This window comes from Heterodontus francisci, chromosome 29 (assembly GCF_036365525.1).
Source record: "Heterodontus francisci isolate sHetFra1 chromosome 29, sHetFra1.hap1, whole genome shotgun sequence".
Classification (NCBI taxonomy): Eukaryota; Metazoa; Chordata; class Chondrichthyes; order Heterodontiformes; family Heterodontidae; genus Heterodontus; species Heterodontus francisci.
This window is the reverse complement of record NC_090399.1, coordinates 17,095,358-17,116,846: the sequence shown is the minus strand read 5'-3', so window position 1 is coordinate 17,116,846 and position 21,489 is coordinate 17,095,358. Positions and strand designations below refer to the sequence as shown.

General features: G+C 51.4%; 1 protein-coding gene across 12 annotated transcripts in view; it reads left to right on the top strand.

Moving 5' to 3' along the window:
* syngap1a (synaptic Ras GTPase activating protein 1a) overlaps positions 1 to 21,489 on the top strand; it is a 703,692-nt gene that overhangs the window by 393,826 nt on the left and 288,377 nt on the right. The window contains exon 1 of one of the 12 annotated variants that reach the window (XM_068009528.1): positions 16,217 to 16,395. The exons of the other annotated variants lie outside the window; for them this stretch is intronic. The gene's annotated coding sequence lies outside the window, so the exon portion shown is untranslated. Of the gene's footprint in view, positions 1 to 16,216; positions 16,396 to 21,489 lie in introns of those variants that run through there. 12 annotated transcript variants of the gene reach the window in all.

Genomic DNA, 21,489 nt, shown 5'->3' with positions numbered 1-21,489 from the left:
CATAAACACCAGCATGGACCAATTTCATCCAACCTGTTCAACGTCTCACTGCTCAGTGTCTCTCGTTCCTCTTGTTAAACACAGTGGCATGTGCTCTTAAATGGAAGTTGGTGTTTAAACTCAATGCAGGGTAGACGGTGGGGGCGGGTGTAATTTTAATGGCCGGTGATGGTTTGAAGTAGGCGATCTCAGATTGCCTGCCCATCATAGACCCTGCCTGTGTTGACTTTCCTTCAAAGTCTGACATCGCCTGGTTTAGCTTTTGCCGAAAGTTAACCTTACGCTGTTGATGTTGCTCTGCTGGTCTGGCAGGCCGCCTGCAATTAATGAGTAAAAATGGATTGTCGGATTGTTGCAAAGCATATTACCTGATTCCAAGGATTTTGTGGGGCGGGGGACTGGGTGTGGGAGGGGGCAGTTGTGCAGTTGTACCTCAGTGTGGTCGCCTGGTGCTTGCTAAAATTCTGGATACTGTCCTGGCTTCCGACGCACAAACTATGCAGCCCGGCACCATACGGTGACTTACTCTTCCATTGCTGGTTGACCATGACCAGTAACCTGGATCAATTGTTACTGTTTGACGCAGTCCAGCGCAAGGCTATTCGGGAAAGGAGGGGAATGAATCTCATATTATGCCTTCATATACTGCCCCTTTATTGCTGCTGAAATCCATTAAATCTCCTCCATACCTCCTGATGTACCTCACCTTTAATGCCGATGAATTCTTTTAAATGGGCCTGCTAATGTACCGCCCCCTTAATGCGAACGGGTTGCACCCAAGGGAAGAGGTTTGTAACCGTTTGCCACAAGACTCCTTGACAGCACTGCCCTCTTGTGCCTTGTCACTGTGTGGCGCAGTGTTGTGGTACTCAGGAGGACTGTCCGGGAACATCCAGCCAGAGTGACCGTTTCATCGCTGCTTCTTAACTGAGGCCAGGGTTTTGGACCCCACCACCTTGGCAAAGCACATTCCCTGCATTGACCACTCCATGTCCTATATTTGCCTTTCACTACTTTTGAGCTGATGCCCCTTATCCTATTGGCACAGATTAGATTAGTTTGGAGCAGTCTTCCGAAGCTACCTTTTCAACAACACCTTTCATTTTATATTGCATCTTGAACACAGTGGAACATCCCAAGGAGCTACACGGGAGTGTTAATAAGCAATTTTGACACCGTAGGGAGATATGAACCGGTGATCAAAAGCTTGGCCGAAGAGGTAGGTTTGAAGGAGCGTCTTAAAGGAGGAGAGAGAAGTAGCGAGAGGTAGGCTTAGGGAGCGAATTCCTGAGTTCGTGCCTGGACACTTGAAGGCACGGCCACCAATGATGGGGAGAAGAAAGTTAAGGGATTCATGCGAGGCCAGAATTGGAGGAACGCAAAATCTGCAAGGGAGGTTATGGAGATAGGGAGGAGTGAGACCATGGACGGATTTGAAGACAAGGATTACTATTTTAAAATAGAGGGGTTGATGGGCTGGGAACCGATGTAGGTCAGCGAGCACAGGGGAGAGGAAGGGAAGCAGCCTGAAATCACATGTCAGGTGTTGGTGGCAATGAACCCTGGATGTAAGCAGCTTCAGAGTAGAGAATGGGTCAGTAAATTTCAACCCAACGAGAGACTCTCCACTGTATTTGAGTGACTGGGAGAGAAATTTCAACTGCTTTTCGGAAGATAGCAATTGCAGAGTGATAAAAGACAAGGTCCATCTACGAACATGCGAATTAGGAGAAGAAGTAGGCCATTTGGCCCCTCTAGCCTGCTCCACCATTCCATAAGATCATGGCTGATCTGTTTGTGTCTCGAATTCCACCCCAATTACCTTTGATTCCCTTGCCTAACAAGAATCTATCTACCTCCGCCTGAAAAATATTCAATGTCCCCGCCTCCACCACCTTCTGAGACAGAAAGTTCCAAAGTCTCACAACCCACTGAGAGAAAAAAATTTCTCCTCATCTTTGTCCTAAAAGGTTGACCCCTAATTTTAAAACAGTGTTCCCTAGTGCTGGACTCACCGACAAGAGGAAACATCCTCTCCACATCCACCTTGTCAAGACCGTTCAGGATCTTACAAACTTCAATCAAGTCTCCCCTCACACTTCTAAACTCCAGTGAAAATAAGCCCAGTTTGTCCAACCGTTCCTCATAAGACAACCCGCTCATTCCAGGTATCTGGAACCTCCTCTAAGCTGCTGCCAAAGCATTTACATCCTTCCTTAAATAAGACCAAAACTGCACACAGTATTCGTGATGTGGTCTCACCAGTGCCCTATATAACTGAAGCATAATATCCTTACTTTTGCTTTCAATTCCTCTCATAATAAAGGATATCATTCCATTAGCCTTCTTTATTACTTGCTGTACCTGCAAACTAACTTTTTGTGACTCAAGCACGAGAACACCTAGATCCCTCTGCACCTCGGAATTATGCAGGCGTTCTCCGTTTAAGTAATACTCTACTTTTTTATTCTTCGTGCCAAAGTGAACAACTTCACATTTTCCCACATTATACTCCATCTGCCAGATTTTTGCCCACTCACTCAACCTCTCTATATCAGTCTGCTGCAACTTCCTTATGTCCTCTTCACATCTAGTTGGTTATCTACCAACCTACTACTTAATGACACAACGATGGAATTGTTGACTGATAATAGCAATCAATCTCGATCAATTAGTTCACAACAGACCCAGACATGACCTGAGGAAAGCCCTCGTGGTGAAAAGTTTTGGGAACTATAGGTTGAAAGTCTTCTGTTCTTCCCAAGCATTGCTACACTCATACACTCATCACATGTCATGTCTAAAATTACTCATATACTGCATTCCAAAATGTTATTTTCTGTAAGAAATCTGTCAAATTTGTGTCCAATCTAATAGCAATGGGGAGGATTCGTGAGGGGAGATTTGGCAAGTTAACGAGAAAGGACAAGGCAATAGTAAGGGTAAAGATAGAGTTACAAAAATAAGAGTGAACCAGCAAATAAGATCAGAGTCGAGAAAAATGGTAAAAAGACAGAATTAAAGGCTCTTTATCTGAATGCACGCAGCATTCATAACAAAATTGATGAATTGATAACACAAATAGAAATAAATCGGTGTCATATGATCGCCATTGCAGAGATATGGTTGCAAGGTGACCAAGGCTGGGAACTGAATATTCAAGGGTATTTGACATTTTGGGAGGATAAGCAGAAAGGCAAAGGAGGTGGGGTAGCTCTGTGTTTTGTTAATAAAGGATGAGATCAGTGCAGTAGTGAGAAATGATTTTGGCTCGGAAGATCAAGATATGGAATCAGTTTGGGTGGAGTTAAGAAATAGCAAAGGAAACTGGTGGGAGTAGTTTATAGGCCACCTAACAGTAGCCACACTGTAGCACAGAGTATAAATCAGTAAATAATGCGTGCTTGTAAGAAAGGCACTGCAATAATCTTGGGTGATTTTAATATTCATATGGATTGGACAAATCAAGTTAGTAAAGTTGGCCTAGAGTGTATTTGGGACAGTTTCTTAGAACAATACATTCTGAAATGAACCAGGGAACAGACTGGTTTAGACCTGGTAATGTGTAATGAGTCAGAATTAATTAATGATCTCATAGTAAAGTATCCTCTAGGCAAGAGTGATCATAACATGATAGACTTTCACATTTATTTTGAGGGTCTGAAACTAGTGCCTTAAGCTTAAATAAAGGCAATTACAAAGGTCTGAAGACAGAGTTGGCTACAGTGGATTGGGAAAATAGGTTAAAAGGTAATACAGTCGATAAGTAGTGGCAGACGTTGAAGGAGATATTTCATAACTCTCAACAAAGATATATTCCATTGAGACAGAAAAACTCAACCAGAAGGCAGCACCATCTGTGGCTAATCAAGGAAGTTAAGAATGGTATCAAATTGAAAGGAATGGTGTACAATGTTGTGAAGATCAGTGGTAGGCCAGAAGGTTGGGAAAATGTTAGAAACCAGAAACAGATGGCTAAAAATATATAAAGAGGGAGGTATTAGAATATGAGAGTAAACTAGCAAGAAATATAAAAGTAAGAGCTTCTACGAGTATATAAAAAGGAAGAGCGTAGCTAAAGTAAACATTGGTCCCTTAGAGGATGAGACTGGGGAATTAATAATGGGAAACAAGGAAATGGCAGAGCCTTTGAACAAGTATTTTGTATCTGTCATGGAAAAAGGCACAAAAAAAATCCCAAGAATAGTAGAAAATGAAGGGGCAAATGGGAGGGAGGAACTTGAATCAATCTCTATCACTAGAGGAAAAAGTATTAGGAAAAATAGAACCATAGAAAGTTTACAGCACAGAAAGAGGCCACTTGGCCCATCATGTCTACGCCAGCCGAAAAACGAGCCACCCAGCCTAATCCCACCTTCCAGCATTTGGTCCGGAGCCCTTTAGGTTACGGCTCTTGAGGTGCATATCCAGACTCCTTTTAAATGAGTTGAGGGTTTCTGCCTCTTCTACCCTTTCAGGCAGTGGGTTCCAGACCCCCCACTGTCCTCTGGGTGAAAAAATGTTTTCCTCATCTCCCCTCTAATCTTTCTACCAATCATTTTAAATCTATGCCCCCTAGTCACTGACATCTCCGCTAAGGTGAACAGGCCCTTCTCATTCACTCTATCCAGGCCCCTTACAACTTTGTACATTTCAATCAGATTTCCCCTCAGCCTTCTCTGTTACAAGGAGAACAACCCCAGCCTATCCAATCTTTCCTGATTGCTGCATTTTTCCAGTCCCGGCAACCTCCTTGTAAATCTCCTCTGTACCCTCTCCAGTGCAATTACGTCCTTTCGGTAAGGCGGGCCGGAATTTTATGTTGGGCGGGAGGCCCTACCCACGGGCCAGAAAGTTGGGATTGAGCCTGCCTCTGCCAGGCCTGGGGATCCATGCCAGGATTTTACCCTCCCCAGGCCCTTAATTGGACTTGGGTGGGACTTCCACTCCTCTTAGGCAGGATGTCCCGCCTCTAAGAGCTGCCTGCCAATCAGTGGGCTGGCAGCTCTCTGTCCCAGCAGTGCCACAGGGGTGGATTTTATTTCAGTGGGGGCGGTTGGGGCTTCGGGGGATGCTCTCCGTGGGGCACAGGGTGCCTGATCAGGAGGGCCTGCACCCACCCCCTCCCCCAGCCATCAAGAAGGCCACCAGGTTGTACGTGGCGGTCTTCTGTGGGTCTTCTACGGCAGCGAGGCCTGGACAACGTATGCCAGCCAAGAGCGACGTCTCAATTCATTCCATCTTCGCTGCCTTCGGAGAATACTTGGCATCAGGTGGCAGGACTATATCTCCAACACAGAAGTCCTTGAAGTGGCCAACATCCCCAGCTTATACACACTACTGAGTCAGCGGCGCTTGAGATGGCTTGGCCATGTGAGCCGCATGGAAGATGGCAGGATCCCCAAAGACACATTGTACAGCGAGCTCGCCACTGGTATCAGACCCACCGGCCGTCCATGTCTCCGTTATAAAGACGTCTGCAAACGCGACATGAAATCGTGTGACATTGATCACAAGTCGTGGGAGTCAGTTGCCAGCATTCGCCAGAGCTGGCGGGCAGCCATAAAGACAGGGCTAAATTGTGGCGAGTCGAAGAGACTTAGTAGTTGGCAGGAAAAAAGACAGAGGCGCAAGGGGAGAGCCAACTGTGCAACAGCCCCAACAAACAAATTTCTCTGCAGCACCTGTGGAAGAGCCTGTCACTCCAGAATTGGCCTTTATAGCCACTCCAGGCGCTGCTTCACAAACCACTGACCACCTCCAGGCGCGTATCCATTGTCTCTCGAGATAAGGAGGCCCAAAAGAAAGAAGAAAGAAGGTGCCCGCCGCTGCCGCCCCTGGTAAAATTGCAACGGGGGCGGGAAGGTGTCGGGACTGGCACCCCCGCCTCAAACTCAATTTGACGACCCTCACCCCTGCCACCAGCCTGCTCCTGTGGGGGGTGGGGGAGGGGGGGTTGTTCAATTCCAGCCAAGGTAACCAGAACTGCATACAATACTCAAGTTGTGGCCTAACCAATGATTTATACAGTTCCAGCATAACCTCCCTACTCTTATAGTCTGTACCTCGGCTAATGAAGGAAAGGATTCCATATGCCTTCTTAACCACCTTATCGACCTGTCCTGCTTCCTTCAGGGATCTGTGGACATTCACTCCAAGGTGCCTCACTTCCTCTTCACCTCTCCGTATTCTGCCATTAATCGTGTATTCCTTTGCCTTATTTGACCTCCCCAAATGCATCACCTCACACTTCTCCAGGTTGAATTCTATTTGCCACTTTTCTGCCCACCTGACCAGTCCATTGATACCTTCCTGCAGTCTACAGCTATCCTCCTCACTTTCAACCGCACGGCCAATTTGTGTCATGAGATTAAAGGCTGACAAGTCCCCTGGACCTGATGGCCTGCATCCTGGGGTCTTCAAAGAATTGGCTGCAGGGATAGTGGATGCATTAGTTGTAATCTTCCAAAATTGCCCAGATTCTAGAAAGGTCCTAGCGGGTTGTAAAACTGCAAATATAACACCTCCATTCAAGAAAGGAGGGAGACAGAAAGCAGGAAACTATCGGCCAGTTGGCCTAACATCTGTCATGGGAAAATGCTGTAATCCATTATTAAGAAAGTAGTAGCAGGCTATTTAGAAAATTATAATACAATCCAGTAGTGTCAATATGATTTGATAAAAGGGAAATCATGTTTGACAAATTTATTAGAGTTCTTTGAGGTTAAAACAAGCAGGGTGGTTAAAGGGGAACCAGTAGATATAATGTATTCGATTTTCCAAAAGGCATTCGACAAGGTGCTACATAAAAGGTTACTACACAAGATGAGTTCATAGAGTTGGGGGTAACATATTAGCATGGATAGAGGATTGGTTTACTAACAGGAAACACAGAGTCTGGATAAATGGGCCATTTTCAGGTTGGCAAACTGTAACTAGTGGAGTGCTACAGGGATCAGTGCTGGGGCCTCAACTATTTACCTTCGATATTAATGACTTGGATGAAGGGACCGAGTGCATTGTGGACAAATTTGCTGGCAGTACTAAAATAGGTAGGAAAGCAAGTTGTGAGGAGGACACAAAAAGTCTGCAAAGGGATGTAGATAGGTTAAGTGAGTGGGCAAAAATTTGGCAGATGGAGTATAATGCGGAAAATGTGAGGTTGTCCACTTTGGTGGGAAGAATAGAAAAGCAGAATATTATTTAACGGGAGGGAGACTACAGAATGCTGTGGTACAGAGGGATCTGTGTATCCCTGTACATAAATCACAAAAAATTAGCATGCAGGTACACCAAGTAATTAGAAAGTTAGATGGAATGTTGGCCTTTATTGCAAGGGGGATGGAGTTTAAAAGGGAGTTCTTGCTACAACTGTACAGGGCATTGGTGAGACCACACCGAGAGTACTGCGTACAGTTTTGTTCTCCTTATTTAAGAAGGGATATAGTTGCATTGGAAGCAGCTCAGAGAAGGTTGACTAGGTTGATTCCTGGGGATGAAGGGGTTGTCGTATCAGGAAAGGTTAAGCAGGCTGGGCCTATAAACAATGGAGTTTAGAAGAAGGGGTGATCTTATTGAAACATGTAAGATTCTGAAGGGGCTTGACAGGGTAGATGCTGAGAGGATGTTTCCCTTTGTGGGGGGGTATCTAGAACAAGGAGCACAGTTTCAAAATAAGGGGTCCATCATCGAAGACAGAGATGAGAAGAAATTTCTTCTCACAGAAAGTCGTTATTCTTTGAAATTCTTTACCCCAGAGAGCATGGAGGCTGGGTCATTGAATATATTCAAGGATGAGCTGGACAGATTTTTGACCTACAAGGGAGTCAAGGGCTATGGGGTAAAGCCTGGCTCGGGTACAAAATTAAAACCCGACCCAGGCCCAACCCGACAACAGCCAACCGGAACCCGACCCAGGCCCAAGCCCTTTAATTTTTTTAAATAACAAACATATTATTGAAACGGAAAAAAATTGTAGATTAAAATGAAAACAATATGGAACAAAACAGTACTGTCCGGCCCGACCCAAGCCCGAATGCTGGACACAGAATACAGACCCGACCCAGCCCAAACCCCACACATGTTGTCAGATTGCCAGGCTTTACTGTGGGGGGCAAGCAGGAAAGTGGAGTTAAGGCCACAATCAAATCAGTTATGAATGGTGGAGCAGGCTTAAGGGGCCAAATGGCCTCCTCCTGCTTCTATTTCTTATGTAATATGCACTTGAATGAATCAACACTGTCTACTTTCATCGTCTCCCATTCCCCCCTCTTTCCACCCCCTCTACTCTGTCGTTGCTCTCCTCTCTCTTTTTTTCTATCTCTGCCCTCAGCACTGACTTTTCACCCCCTCTCTTTTCTTCCTTTCACTTCCACTGTTGACTCTCTTTTTCTCTCCCTCTATCTTTCTCTCTCTGTCCTCCCCATCTCACCATCAATGCCCTATCTTATTTCTCACATGGGAATGTAAGATTTTTTTTTATTCATTCATGGGATGTGGGCATCACTGGCTAGGCCAGCATTTATTGCCCCTCTTTAATTGCCCTTGGGAAGGTGGTGGTGAGCTGCTGCTGCAGTACTTGGGGTGTGTGTTCACCCACAGTGATATTAGGAAGGGAGTTCCAGGATTTTGACCCAGTGACAGTGAAGGAACAGCAATAGAGTTCCAAGTCAGGATGGTGTGTGGCTTGGAGGAGAATTTGCAGGTGGTGGTCATAGAGAGATACAGGACTGAAACAAGCCCTTCGGCCCACCAAGTCTGTGCCGACCATCAATCGCCCATTTATACTAATCCTACATTAATCCCATATTCCCTACCACATCCCCACAATACTCCTACCACCTACCTACACTAGGGGCAATTTACAATGGCCAATTTACCTATCAACCTGCAAGTCTTTGGCTGTGGGAGGAAGCCAGAGCGGAAACACACGGAGTCACAGGGAGAACTTGCAAACTCCGCACAGGCAGTACCCACAATCGAGCTCAGGTCGCTGGAGCTGTGAGGCTGTGGTGCTAATCACTGCGCCACTGTGCCGCCAGTGCTCCCATGCATCTTCTGTCCTTGTCCTTCTAAGTGATAGAGGTCGTGGGTTTGGAAGTTGCTTTCAAAGGAGCTTTGGTGAGTTGCAGCAGTGCATCTTGCAGATAAGGGTTGTCCAACTTTTTCGCATAGTGGGGCCACATTATAATTTTTGTCTTACATAGGGGCGGGGGGGGAGGGTGCGGTGAGACAATTTTGGAAAGATAAAGGTATTAAAAAATTATCTTACTATTAACCAAAACAACAACAAATCTGCATTTTTCTGAAGAAGCTTTAAATGAGAAGATTCATTTATTGACTTACTTTCTCATCACTATGTTGGGCACTGAGGTTGTGTAATACCTGGCATTGTTTTGCTTGTATAAGTAGTCACTGTCTGCCCGCACACTTGTAGCGATGCAGAGTATTCCATCTGTCAGGAATGATCTTGATCTCTCTCGCCCTGTTTTCTCCCTCTCTTTGATATTTCCCCCCCTCTCTGTGTTGTCCTCGCTCTCTGTGTTCTCCCCCGCCCTGTACCCCCTTTCTCTCTCTGTGCCCCCTCTCTGTATCTGTCTCTCTCTCTCTGTCTGCCCTCTCTCTCTCTGTCCCCCTTTCTCTCTGTCCCTCTCTCCCTGTCCCTCCCCTTTGTCTGTCCCCCCCTCTCAGTTTTCCCCTCTCTCTCTGTCCCCCCTCTCTCTGTTTTCCCCCTCTCTCTGTTTTCCCCTATATCTATTTCTCTCTTTGTTCCTCTCCCCTTCTCTCTCTGTCCCCCCCCCCCTCTTTGTTCCCCCCTTCTCTCTGACAGTTGCAGGGAGTGGGAGCGCTCAGCACAGAAGTTTTGTGGTTGGTCAATTTATTTAAAAACATTGCTCTGTCAGTTTCACAGCTGATACGCGAAGCAGGAACACGTTTCCCAACTTCGGACAGATTCAGGGTTTTCTGTTGGGCTTTTAAAAAAATCCCCGAATCTGTCCGAAGTTGGGAAACGTGTTCCTGCTTCAGCAGCTATTGTGCGATGTTTTTACAAAGGCCAGTCTGCAAGAAGACAATGGGAAATTTCCCATCTCCAGTCACGGAGCCCTAGCAAGGATGAGAAATGGTTCTAGATACAGTTTACACCCATGGGCTGGATGGAAACCTTTGACGGGCTGGATCCTGGCCCAAGGGCTGTATGTTGGGCAACCCTGTTGTATAGGGTGCACACTGCTGCCACTGTGCGTCAGTGGCGGAGGGAATGAATGCTTGTGGATGGGGTGCCAATCAAATGGGCTGCTTTGTCCTGGATGGTGTCGAGCTTCTTGAGTGTTGTTGGAGCTGCACCCATCCAGGCAAGTGGATAGTATTCCCTCACACTCCTGACTTGTGCCTTGTAGATGATGGACAGGCATTGGGGAGTCAGGAGGTGAGTTACAGAATTCCCAACCTCTGACCTGCTCTTGTAGCCACGGTATTTATGTGCCTGGTCCAGTTCAGTTTCTGGTCAATGGTAACCCCCAGGATGTTAATAGTGGGGGATTCAGCAATGGTAATGCCACTGAACATCAACGGGAGATGGTTAGATTCTCTCTTGTTTGAGATGGTCATTGTCTGGCACTTGTGTGGCACAAATGTTACTTGCCACATATCAGCCCAAGCCAGGTCTTGCTGCAACTGGACATGGGCTGCTTCAGTATCTGAGGAGTCGTGAATGGTGCTGATCATTGTGCAATCATCAGCGAACATCCCCACTTCCGACCTTATGATGGAGGGAAGGTCATTGTTGAAGCAGCTGAAGATGGTTGGGCCTCGGACACTACCCTGAGGAACTCCTGCTGAGATGTCCTGGGACTGAGATGATTGACCTCCAACAACCACAACCATCTTCCTTACTGCTAGGTATGACTCCAGCCTGTGGAGAGTTTTTCCCCGATTCCCATTGACTCCAGTTTTGCTCGGGCTCCTTGATGCCGTACTCAGTCAAATGCTGCCTTAATGTCAAGGGCAGTCACTCTCACCTCACCTCTGAAGTTCAGCTCTTTTGTCCATGTTTGAACTGAGGCTGTAATGAGGTCAGGAGCTGAGTGGCCCTGGCGGAACCCAAACTGAGCGTCACTGAGCAGGTTATTGTTAAGAAACTGCTTCTTGCTAGCACTGTCGACAACACCTTCCATTACTTTGCTGATGATCGAGAGTAGACTGATAGGTAATTGGCTGGGTTGGATTGTCCTGCTTTTTGTGTATAGGACAGAGGGGCTGTGAAGTTTTCCACATTGCCGGGTAGATGCCAGTGTTGTAGCTATACTGGAACAGCTGGGGGCGTGGCTAGTTCTGGAGCACACGACTTCAGTACAATTGCCAGAATGTTGTCAAGGCCCATAGCCTTTTCAGTATCCAGTGCTTTCAGTCGTTTCTTGATATCATGCGGAGTGAATCAAATTGGCTGAAGACTGGCATCTGTGATGCTGGGGACTTCAGGAGGGGGCCGAGATGGATCATCCACTTGGCTCTTCTGACTGAATATGGATGCAAATGCTTCAGCCTTGTCTTTAACACTGATGTGCTGGGCTCCCCCATCATTGAGGATTGGGGATATTTGTGGAGCCTCCTCCTCCTGTTAGTTGTTTACTTGTCCACCACCATTCATGACTGGATATGGCAGGACTGCAGAGCTTAGATCTGATCCATTGGTTATGGGATCGCTTAGCTCCGTCTATAGCATGCTGCTTCTGCTGTTTGGCACGCAAGTAGTCCTGTGTTGTAGCTTTACCAGGCTGACATCTCATTTCTAGGTATGCCTGGTGCTGCTCCTGGCATGCCCTCCTACACTCTTCATTGAACCAGGTTGATCCCTCAGCTTGATGGTAATGTTAGAGTGGGGGATATGCCGGGCCATGTGGTTACAGATTGTGTTTGAGTACAATTCTGCTGCTCCTGATGGCCCACAGCATCCCATGGATGCCCAGTTTTGAGTTGCTAGATCTTTTTGAAATCTATCCCATTTACCATGGTGGTAGTGCCGCACCAAACGATGGAGGGTATCTTCAGTGTGACGATGGGACTTAGTCTCCACAAGGACTGTGCGGTGGTCATTCCTACCAATACTGTATTGGACAGCTGCATCTGCGGCAGGCAGATTGGTGAGGACGAGGTCAAGTATATTTTTCCCTCTTGTTGGTTCCCTCACCACCTGCTGTAGACCCAGTCTAGCAGCTATGTCCTTTAGGACACAGCCAGCTCGGTTGGTGGTGGTGGTGCTACTGAGCCACTCTTGGTGATGGACATTGAAGTCCCCCACCCAGAGTACATTTTGTGCCCTTGCTACCCTCAGTGCTACTTCCAATTGTTGTGCAAGATAAAAAAAAACAGTTCTGCCACCATCCTGGTAGTCACACATTACAACAATAATGGGCCTGTTCTTCACCATATACTACAGCTAGAACATGTCATGCGGCGAGTAACTCACCTCCTGTCTGCCCAAAGCCTGTCCACCATCTACAAGGCACAAGTCAGGAGTGTGATGGAATACTCTCCACTTGCCTGGATGGGTGCAGCTCCAACAACACTCAAGAAGCTCGGCACCATCCAGAACAAAACAGCCCGCTTGATTGGCACCCCATCCACAAACCTTCACTCTCTCCACCACCGACATACAGTGGCAGCAGTGTGTACCATCGACAAAATGCACCACAGCAACTCACCAAGGCTCCTTCAACAGTGCCTTCCAAACCCGCGACCTCTACCCCCTACAAGGACAAGGGCAGCAAATGCATGGGAACACCACCACCTGCAAGTTCCCCTCCAAGCCACACACCATCCTGACTTGGAACTATATCGCCATTCCTTCACTGTCGCTGCGTCAAAATCCTGGAACTCCCTTCCCAACAGCACTGTGGGTGTACCTACCCCAATATGGACTGCAGTGGTTCAAGAAGGCGGCTCACCACCACCTTCTCAAGGGCAAATAGGGATGGGCAATAAATGCTGGCCTAGCCAGCGACGCCCACATCTCATGAACGAATTAAGGGCCCGGCAGTCAGGCACGGCTCCAAAACCCCAAACCTAAGAGCATCTGCAGGGCTAGAGAAGGGGCAATTTGTGAGAGGTGGAATAAGCCATAGTGGGAGCCACTGGGAGCTGAGGAGGAGATTTCATGGTAGGATTGAGGATCGACGAACAAGGGAAAGGGCAAGAAAGTTGGAACAAAGAGTGTGAGACGGAGGGTGAAACTTTCCATCAGATAGGAAGGTAGGAACCGGTTGAGGTCATTCCGCTCCTTGAGCCTGTTCCACCATTCATTAGATCTTGGGTGATCTGCATCTCAACGGCCTCTAGCTGCCTTCATTCCTTTACCCAACAGAAATCTATCAATATTAGTCTTCTCCCCAGCCTTGGCAGCTTTTTCTCGGGGAGAGAGTTCCAGACTTCCATTATTCTTTATTGGGTAAAGTGCTTCCTAATGACACTGCTAACAGTCTAGCTCCAATTTTAAGGCTATGCTTCCTTACTCTGAACTTTCCCCGACTCGAGGTATTAGTTTATCTCTATCTACCCTCTCAACTCCTTTAATCAACTTCAGCACCTCATTTTAATCACCCCTATGGCAAACGTTTTGCTTCTATACTATCACGTAGGTTGAGAGATATGTTAGAGCAGCCTCCCAGGTGTGGAACAGCTTCCAACTCTGGGAGTGGGCTTCAGCGTTAGTTACAAGTCATTTGGAATAAAGTATTTGTGTCCACTGTAAAGCAATGCGCCTTTAAGCCAGATCTGGGCTATTCCTAAAATACGTTTGATAGGTTTTTTTTATGGTGCGTGAGAATACAGTTCAAATGCGGATTCCTGCATTTGAAAGTACGGCCAAAATAAATTGCCTCAGTGCTGCCTCTTAAAGGGGAATGGCAGCTCTAGAACTCTTTCCTCCTCGATGATCCCACAGTTCCCAAACTGTTGGCAACACTCAAGGTTCAGAGCTCACAGTATGTTTATTGTCTAACATCGCCAGTAATGCATGAATGGTTGGCACAACCAGTGAAAGGGACCTGAGTAAGTCGGACTGGCTGACCTGCTGCTGGTGGCTGTATGAATTCATTACTAGCTCAGCAAACTGGGTAAAATCGTCTCGTTAGATTACACACAGAGCACCTCTTCATAAATGGTAATGGAGTGTGTGTACCCAAGTCACTGTGCCCTCTGAGCAGTGAAGGAGTGTTTCTGTACCCAGTCACTGTGCCCTCTGAGCAGTGAAGGAGTTTTTCTGTACCCAGTCACTGTGCCCTCTGAATACTGAAGGAGTGTTTCTGTACCCAGTCACTGAGCCCTCTGAGTACTGAAAGAGTGTTTCTGTACCCAGTCACTGAGCCCTCTGAGCAGTGAAGGAGTGTTTCTGTACCCAGTCACTGTGCCCTCTGAGGAGTGAAGTAGTGTTTCTGTACCCAGTCACTGTGCCCTCTGAGCAGTGAAGGAGTGTTTCTGTACCCAGTCACTGTGCCCTCTGAGGAGTGAAGTAGTGTTTCTGTACCCAGTCACTGAGCCCTCTGAGCAGTGAAGGAGTGTTTCTGTACCCAGTCACTGTGCCCTCTGAGCAGTGAAGGAGTGTTTCTGTACCCAGTCACTGTGCCCTCTGAGGAGTGAAGTAGTGTTTCTGTACCCAGTCACTGTGCCCTCTGAGCAGTGAAGGAGTGTTTCTGTATCCAGTCACTGTGCCCTCTGAATACTGAAAGAGTGTTTCTGTACCCAGTCACTGAGCCCTCTGAGCAGTGAAGGAGTGTTTCTGTACCCAGTCACTGTGCCCTCTGAGGAGTGAAGTAGTGTTTCTGTACCCAGTCACTGTGCCCTCTGAGCAGTGAAGGAGTGTTTCTGTATCCAGTCACTGTGCCCTCTGAATACTGAAAGAGTGTTTCTGTACCCAGTCACTGAGCCCTCTGAGCAGTGAAGGAGTGTTTCTGTACCCAGTCACTGTGCCCACTGAGGAGTGAAGTAGTGTTTCTGTACCCATGTCACTGAGCCCTCTGAGCAGTGAAGGAGTGTTTCTGTACCCATGTCACTGTGCCCTCTGAGCAGTGAAGGAGTGTTTCTGTACCCAGTCACTGAGCCCTCTGAGTACTGAAAGAGTGTTTCTGTACCCAGTCACTGAGCCCTCTGAGCAGTGAAAGAGTGTTTCTGTACCCAGTCACTGTGCCCTCTGAGTACTGAAAGAGTGTTTCTGTACCCAGTCACTGAGCCCTCTGAGCAGTGAAAGAGTGTTTCTGTACCCAGTCACTGTGCCCTCTGAGGAGTGAAGTAGTGTTTCTGTACCCATGTCACTGAGCCCTCTGAGTACTGAAAGAGTGTTTCTGTACCCAGTCACTGAGCCCTCTGAGTACTGAAAGAGTGTTTCTGTACCCATGTCACTGAGCCCTCTGAGTACTGAAAGAGTGTTTCTGTACCCATGTCACTGTACCCTCTGAGTACTGAAAGAGTGTTTCTGTACCCAGTCACTGAGCCCTCTGAGCAGTGAAGGAGTGTTTCTGTACCCATGTCACTGAGCCCTCTGAGTACTGAAAGAGTGTTTCTGTACCCAGTCACTGTACCCTCTGAGTACTGAAAGAGTGTTTCTGTACCCAGTCACTGAGCCCTCTGAGCAGTGAAGGAGTGTTTCTGTATCCAGTCACTGAGCCCTCTGAGCAGTGAAGGAGTGTTTCTGTATCCAGTCAGTCACTGTGACCTCTTGAGTACTGAAGGAGCGGATTTATGTGCACGGTAGAAGCACAACTTGTTGGCGAGAGGAGGGGTGGGGAGGCAGCTTGGAAATATCACAAGCAGAGTTGAATCTTTCTGAGTGGCAACATTCGCCATAATCGCGGAGCGTTGGGGAAAATCAGCTGGCTGCTGCAAAGGGCGGCGTGGCGGCTGGGGGAGGAAATGGGAGGAGAGCGCTGCGCCTTTAAGAAGAGCAACAAGGGATTGAGATCTGCCAGCTCTCTGTGGAACGTTGACCGGGAATGTGGAGGGGGGGAGGGGGGGAGTGGGTGGAGCTGGGGCCGGCTCCCTGCCAATCACAGAGGGAGCCGGCCTCTGATTGGTGCTTGGGCGGGAAGCGGGGTGGGCGGGCTCTGAGCTGATTGGCGGAGCCGGGGCCGTGATTGACAGCTGATGGGGAGAGAGAGAGCGAGAGTTGGAGAGTTAGAGGGCAGCAGGGCTACAATGTAACTGCGAGAGAGCAAAGTGACAGGGAGCAAGGGGGGCGGGTGGGAGGGGGGAAATATATATTAAAAAAACAAGGGAAGCGCCCAATGAAATGATTGGGGAATGATCCCAAAATCCCGTTTCCTGGAATACTGAGCGGCTGTGGCATCTCTCATTGCGTTTTGTGTGTAGCCAAAAAAAAAACTAGCCCTCCAGTGATACAATACGGTGAGTGCCTCTCTCTGATCACTTACAAACACATCCCTGCAATTTAACAGGACACATTGTTGAGTATTGTTTATTATATATATATATATATCTGACTGCCTGTGTAATATTAAACCCGCTGAGCAAACTGTTACATCAGATAGATCTTTGAGTTTCAGCTTTCCTTTGCATGCGATCTGCCACTGAGGAATAGAGATCCGCTTCTCGATTGATTGTCGATATTTTTAATCTAGTTTTATTTTTTTTGTTGTTGTTGTTTTCTCCCCGTGGAGTCTCAGTGTAGCTGAAGTTGAAAGGGTTTTTTTTTTGTGGAGACAGCTGTACTTTTCGTCATTTGCACTGTGATCTGGCGCTGCAGAATGAAACGTTTGGTTCCCAGGAGCGGGACCCGTGTCTCTGGCATTTGCCTGAACTTGCAGTGACAGAGCAAAGAACATTTTCCCCCAGCCTCTGTCACAGTCCAAGCTCCACAAACCCTGCTGCTTTACATTGTGCTCTCTCTCTCACTCTCTCTGTCTGTGCTTTTGTCGGTGGGGACAACTCGGGCAGTTGTTTTGCAAACCGAGTCGTTTTCCAACTCGTTTTAGATGTGGAGAAATGTGAGTTTTGAATATTTTGGATCATGTAGAGTGCTGCATGTTTAATTCCAGTTGGACTCTGATGTTTGGTCTCATGCCAACCCGTTCCTCACTGCCCTCCTCTTGCTCCACCCCCTCTCACACGAAGCCCTCGCGCCTCCCCTCTGCCCCCGGTCCCCCCTCCTCCTCCTCCTCCCTCCCTCCTCCTCCTCCTCCTCTCCTCCTCCTCCTCCTCTCCCTCCCTCCTCCTCCTCCTCTCCCTCCTCCTCCTCCTCTCTCTCCTCCCTCCTCCTCCTCTCCCTCCTCTCCACCTCCCTCCCTCCTCCCTCTCACCTCCCTCCTCCCTCCACTCCTCCACCTCCTCCTCCTCCCTCCCTCCTCCTCTCCTCCCTCCCTCCTCCTCCTCTCCTCCCTCCTCCTCCTCACTCCCTCCTCCTCCTCCTCTCCCTCCCCTCCTCCTCCCTCCCACCCTCCTCCTCCTCCACCACCCTCCTCCTCCTCCCTCCCTCCCACCTCCTCCTCTCCCTCCTCCTCCTCCTCTCCCTCCTCCCTCCTCCTCTCCCTCCTCCCTCCTCCTCTCCCTCCTCCTCCACCTCCTCTCCCTCCCTCCCTCCTCCTCTCCCCTCCCTCCCTCCTCCTCCTCTCCTCCCTCCCTCCTCCTCCTCTCCTCCCTCCCTCCCCCTCCTCCTCTCCCTCCCTCCCCCTCCTCTCCCTCCCTCCCCCTCCTCCTCCTCTCCCTCCCTCCCCCTCCTCCTCCTCTCCTCCCTCCCCCTCCTCTCCCTCCCTCCCCTCCTCCTCTCCCTCCCTCCCCCTCCTCTCCTCCCCACCCCCTCCTCCTCTCCCTCCCTCCCCCTCCTCCTCTCCACCTCCTCCACCTCCTCCCCTCCCTCCTCCTCCTCCTCCTCTCCCTCCTCCTCCTCCTCCTCTCCCTCCCCCTCCTCCTCTCCCTCCCTCCTCCTCCTCCTCTCCCTCCCTCCTCCTCCTCCTCTCTCCCTCCTCCTCCTCCTCTCCTCCCTCCCTCCTCCGCCCTCTCCCTCGCCCTCTCCGCTCCTCTACTCTCCGCCCTCTCCCTCCCTCTCCCCTCCCTCTACTCTCCGCCCTCTCCCCTCCCTCTACTCTCCGCCCTCTCCCCTCCCTCTACTCTCCGCCCTCTCCCTCCCTCTACTCTCCGCCCTCTCCCTCCCTCTACTCTCCGCCCTCTCCCTCCTCTACTCTCCGCCCTCTCCCCTCCCTCTACTCTCCGCCCTCTCCATCCCTCTACTCTCGCCTCTCTCTACTCTCCGCCCTCTCTCTACTCTCCGCCCTCCCCTCCCTCTACTCTCCGCCCTCTCCCCTCCCCCCACCTCTACTATCCCCCCTCCCTACTATCCCCCCTCCCTCTACTATCCCCTCCCTCTACTATCCCCCCCCTCCCTCTACTATCCCCCCTCCCTCTACTATCCCCCCCTCCCTCTACTATCCCCCCCTCCCTCTACTATCCCCCCCCTCCCTCTACTATCCCCCCCTCTCCTCACTCCCCCCTCCCTCTACTCTCCCCCTCCCTCTACCTCCCCCCTCCTCACCCTCCCCCTCCCTCTACTCTCCGCCCTCTCCCTCCCTCTACTCTCCGCCCTCTCCCCTCCACTCTCCCCCCTCCTCCACTCTCCCCCTCCCCCCTCCCGCCACTCTCCCCTCCCCCCTCCCCTCACTCCCCCCCTCCCTCCACTCTCCCCCTCCCCACCCTCCACTCTCCCCCTCCCCACCCCTCCCTCCACTCTCCCCCCTCCCCTCCCCTCCCTCCACTCTCCCCTCCCCCTCCCCCTCCCTCCACTCTCCCCTCCCCCTCCCTCCACTCTCCCCTCCCCTCCTCCACTCTCCCCTCCTCCCCTCCTCCACTCTCCCCCCTCCCTCCCACTCTCCCCTCCCTCCCTCCCCTCCCTCCACTCTCCCCCTCCCCCTCCCTCCACTCTCCCCCTCCCCCTCCCCCCTCCCTCCACTCTCCCCCCTCCCCCCACTCTCCCCCTCCTCTCACTCTCCCCTCCCTCCACTCTCCCCCTCCCCCCACTCCCCCTCCCCCCACTCTCCCCCTCCCCCCTCCTCCACTCTGCCCCCTACCCCCTCCCTCCACTCTCCCCCTCCCCCCTCCTCCACCCTCCCCCTCCCTCCACTCTCCCCCTCCCCCCTCCCCCCTCCCTCCACTCTCCCCCCTCCCCCCTCCCTCCACTCTCCCCCTCCCCCCTCCCTCCACTCTCCCCCCTCCCCCCTCCCTCCCCTCTCCCCCCTCCCCCCCTCTCCCCCCTCCCCTCCCCTCTCCCCCTCCCCCCTCCCCCTCCCCTCTCCCCCTCCCCCCTCCCTCCACTCTCCCCCTCCCCCCTCCCTCCCCTCTCCCTCACTCTCCTCCACTCTCCCTCCACTCCTCCACTCTCCCTCCACTCTCCTCACTCTCCCTCCACTCTCCCTCCACTCTCCCTCCACTCTCCCTCCACTCTCCCTCCACTCTCCACTCTCCCTCCACTCTCCCCCCTCCCTCCACTCTCCCCCCTCCCTCCACTCTCCCCCCTCCTCCACTCTCCCCCCTCCCTCCACTCTCCCTCCACTCTCCCTCCACTCTCCCTCCACTCTCCCCCCTCTCCCCCCCTCTCTCCCCCCTCTCTCCCCCCTCTCTCCCCCTCTCTCCCCCCTCTCTCCCCCCTCTCTCTCCCCCTCTCTCTCCCCTCTCTCCCTCTCCCCCCTCTCCCCCCTCCCCCCTCTGCCCTCCACCTCCCTCCCGATATAGATCGATTGGAGACTTGGGCGGAGAAATGGCAGATGGACTTTAATCCGGACAAATGTGAGGTAATGCATTTTGGAAGGTCTAATGCAGGTGGGAAGTATACAGTAAATGGCAGAACCCTTAGGAGTATTGACAGGCAGAGAGATCTGGGCGTACAGGTCCACAGGTCACTGAAAGTGGCAACGCAGGTGGATAAGGTAGTCAAGAAGGCATACGGCATGCTTGCCTCCATCGGTCGGGGCATAGAGCATAAAAATTGGCAAGTCGTGTTGCAGCTGTACAGAACTTTAGTTAGGCCACACTTAGAATATTGCGTGCAATCTGGTCGCCACACTACCAGAAGGACGTGGAGGCTTTGGAGAGGGTACAGAGGAGGTTTACCGGATGTTGCCTGGTCTGGAGGCATGAGCTATGAGTAGAGGTTGGAAAAACCGGATTGTTTTCATTGGAACGACGGAGATGGAGGGGCGACATGATAGAGGTTTACAAAGTTATGAGCGGCATGGACAGAGTGATAGTCAGAAGCTTTTTCCCAGGGTGGAAGAGTCAGTTACTAGGGGACAGAGGTTTAAGGTGAGGGGGCAAAGTTTAGAGGGGATGTGCGAGGCAAGTTTTTTACACAGAGGATGGTGAGTGCCTGGAACTGCTGCCAGGGAGGTGGTGAAGCAGATACGATAGCGACGTTTAAGAGACACCTTGACAAATACATGAATAGGAAGGGAAGAGAGGGATATGGGCCCCGGAAGTGCAGAAGGTGTTAGTTTGGGTAGGCATCAAGATCAGCGCAGGCCTGGAGGGCCGAATGGCCTGTTCCTGTGCTGTACTGTTCTTTGTTCTCCCTCACCCCTCGCCCCCCTCCCCCCCCCCTACCTCCCTCCCCCCCTACCTCCCTCCCCCACTACCTCCCCCCCCCACTACCTCCCCCCCCACTACCTCCCCCCCCCTACCTCCCCCCCCACCTCCTTCCCCCATTCTCTCCCTCCATCTCCCTCCCCATTCCCTCCCTCTCCTCTCCTCTCCCCCTGCCCCCTCCCCCACCTCCATCCCCCACCTCCATCCCCCACCTCCATCCCCCACCTCCATCCCCCTCCATCCCCCTCCTCCCCCCCCTCCCTCCCCCTCCCTCCCCCCCCTCCCCCCCCTCCATCCCCCTCCTCCCCCCCCTCCATCCCCTCCATCCCCTCCCTCCCCCCCTCCATCCCCCTCCTCCCCCCCTCCTCCCCCCCTCCTCCCCCCCTCCATCCCCCTCCTCCCCCCCCTCCATCCCCTCCTCCCCCCCCCTCCATCCCCCTCCTCCCCCCCTCCTCCCCCCCTCCATCCCCCTCCTCCCCCCTCCATCCCCCTCCTCCCCCCCCCTCCCCCTCCTCCCCCCCCTCCATCCCCTCCTCCCCCCCCTCCATCCCCCTCCATCCCCCTCCATCCCCCTCCTCCTCCCCCTCCTCCCCCCCCCTCCCTCCCCCCCTCCCCTCCCCTCCTCCCCTCCTCCCCTCCTCCCTCCCCCCCCTCCATCCCCCCCCCTCCATCCCCCCCCTCCTCCATCCCCCCCCTCCTCCATCCCACCTCCTCCATCCCCCCCTCCATCCCCCCCCTCCATCCCCCACCCTCCATCCCCCTCCTCCCCCCCTCCATCCCCCTCCTCCCCCAACTCCATCCCCTCCTCCCCACTCCATCCCCCTCCTCCCCCTCCTCCCCCTCCTCCTCCCCCTCCATCCCCCCTCCATCCCCCTCCTCCCCCCCTCCTCCCCCCTCCATCCCCCCCCTCCA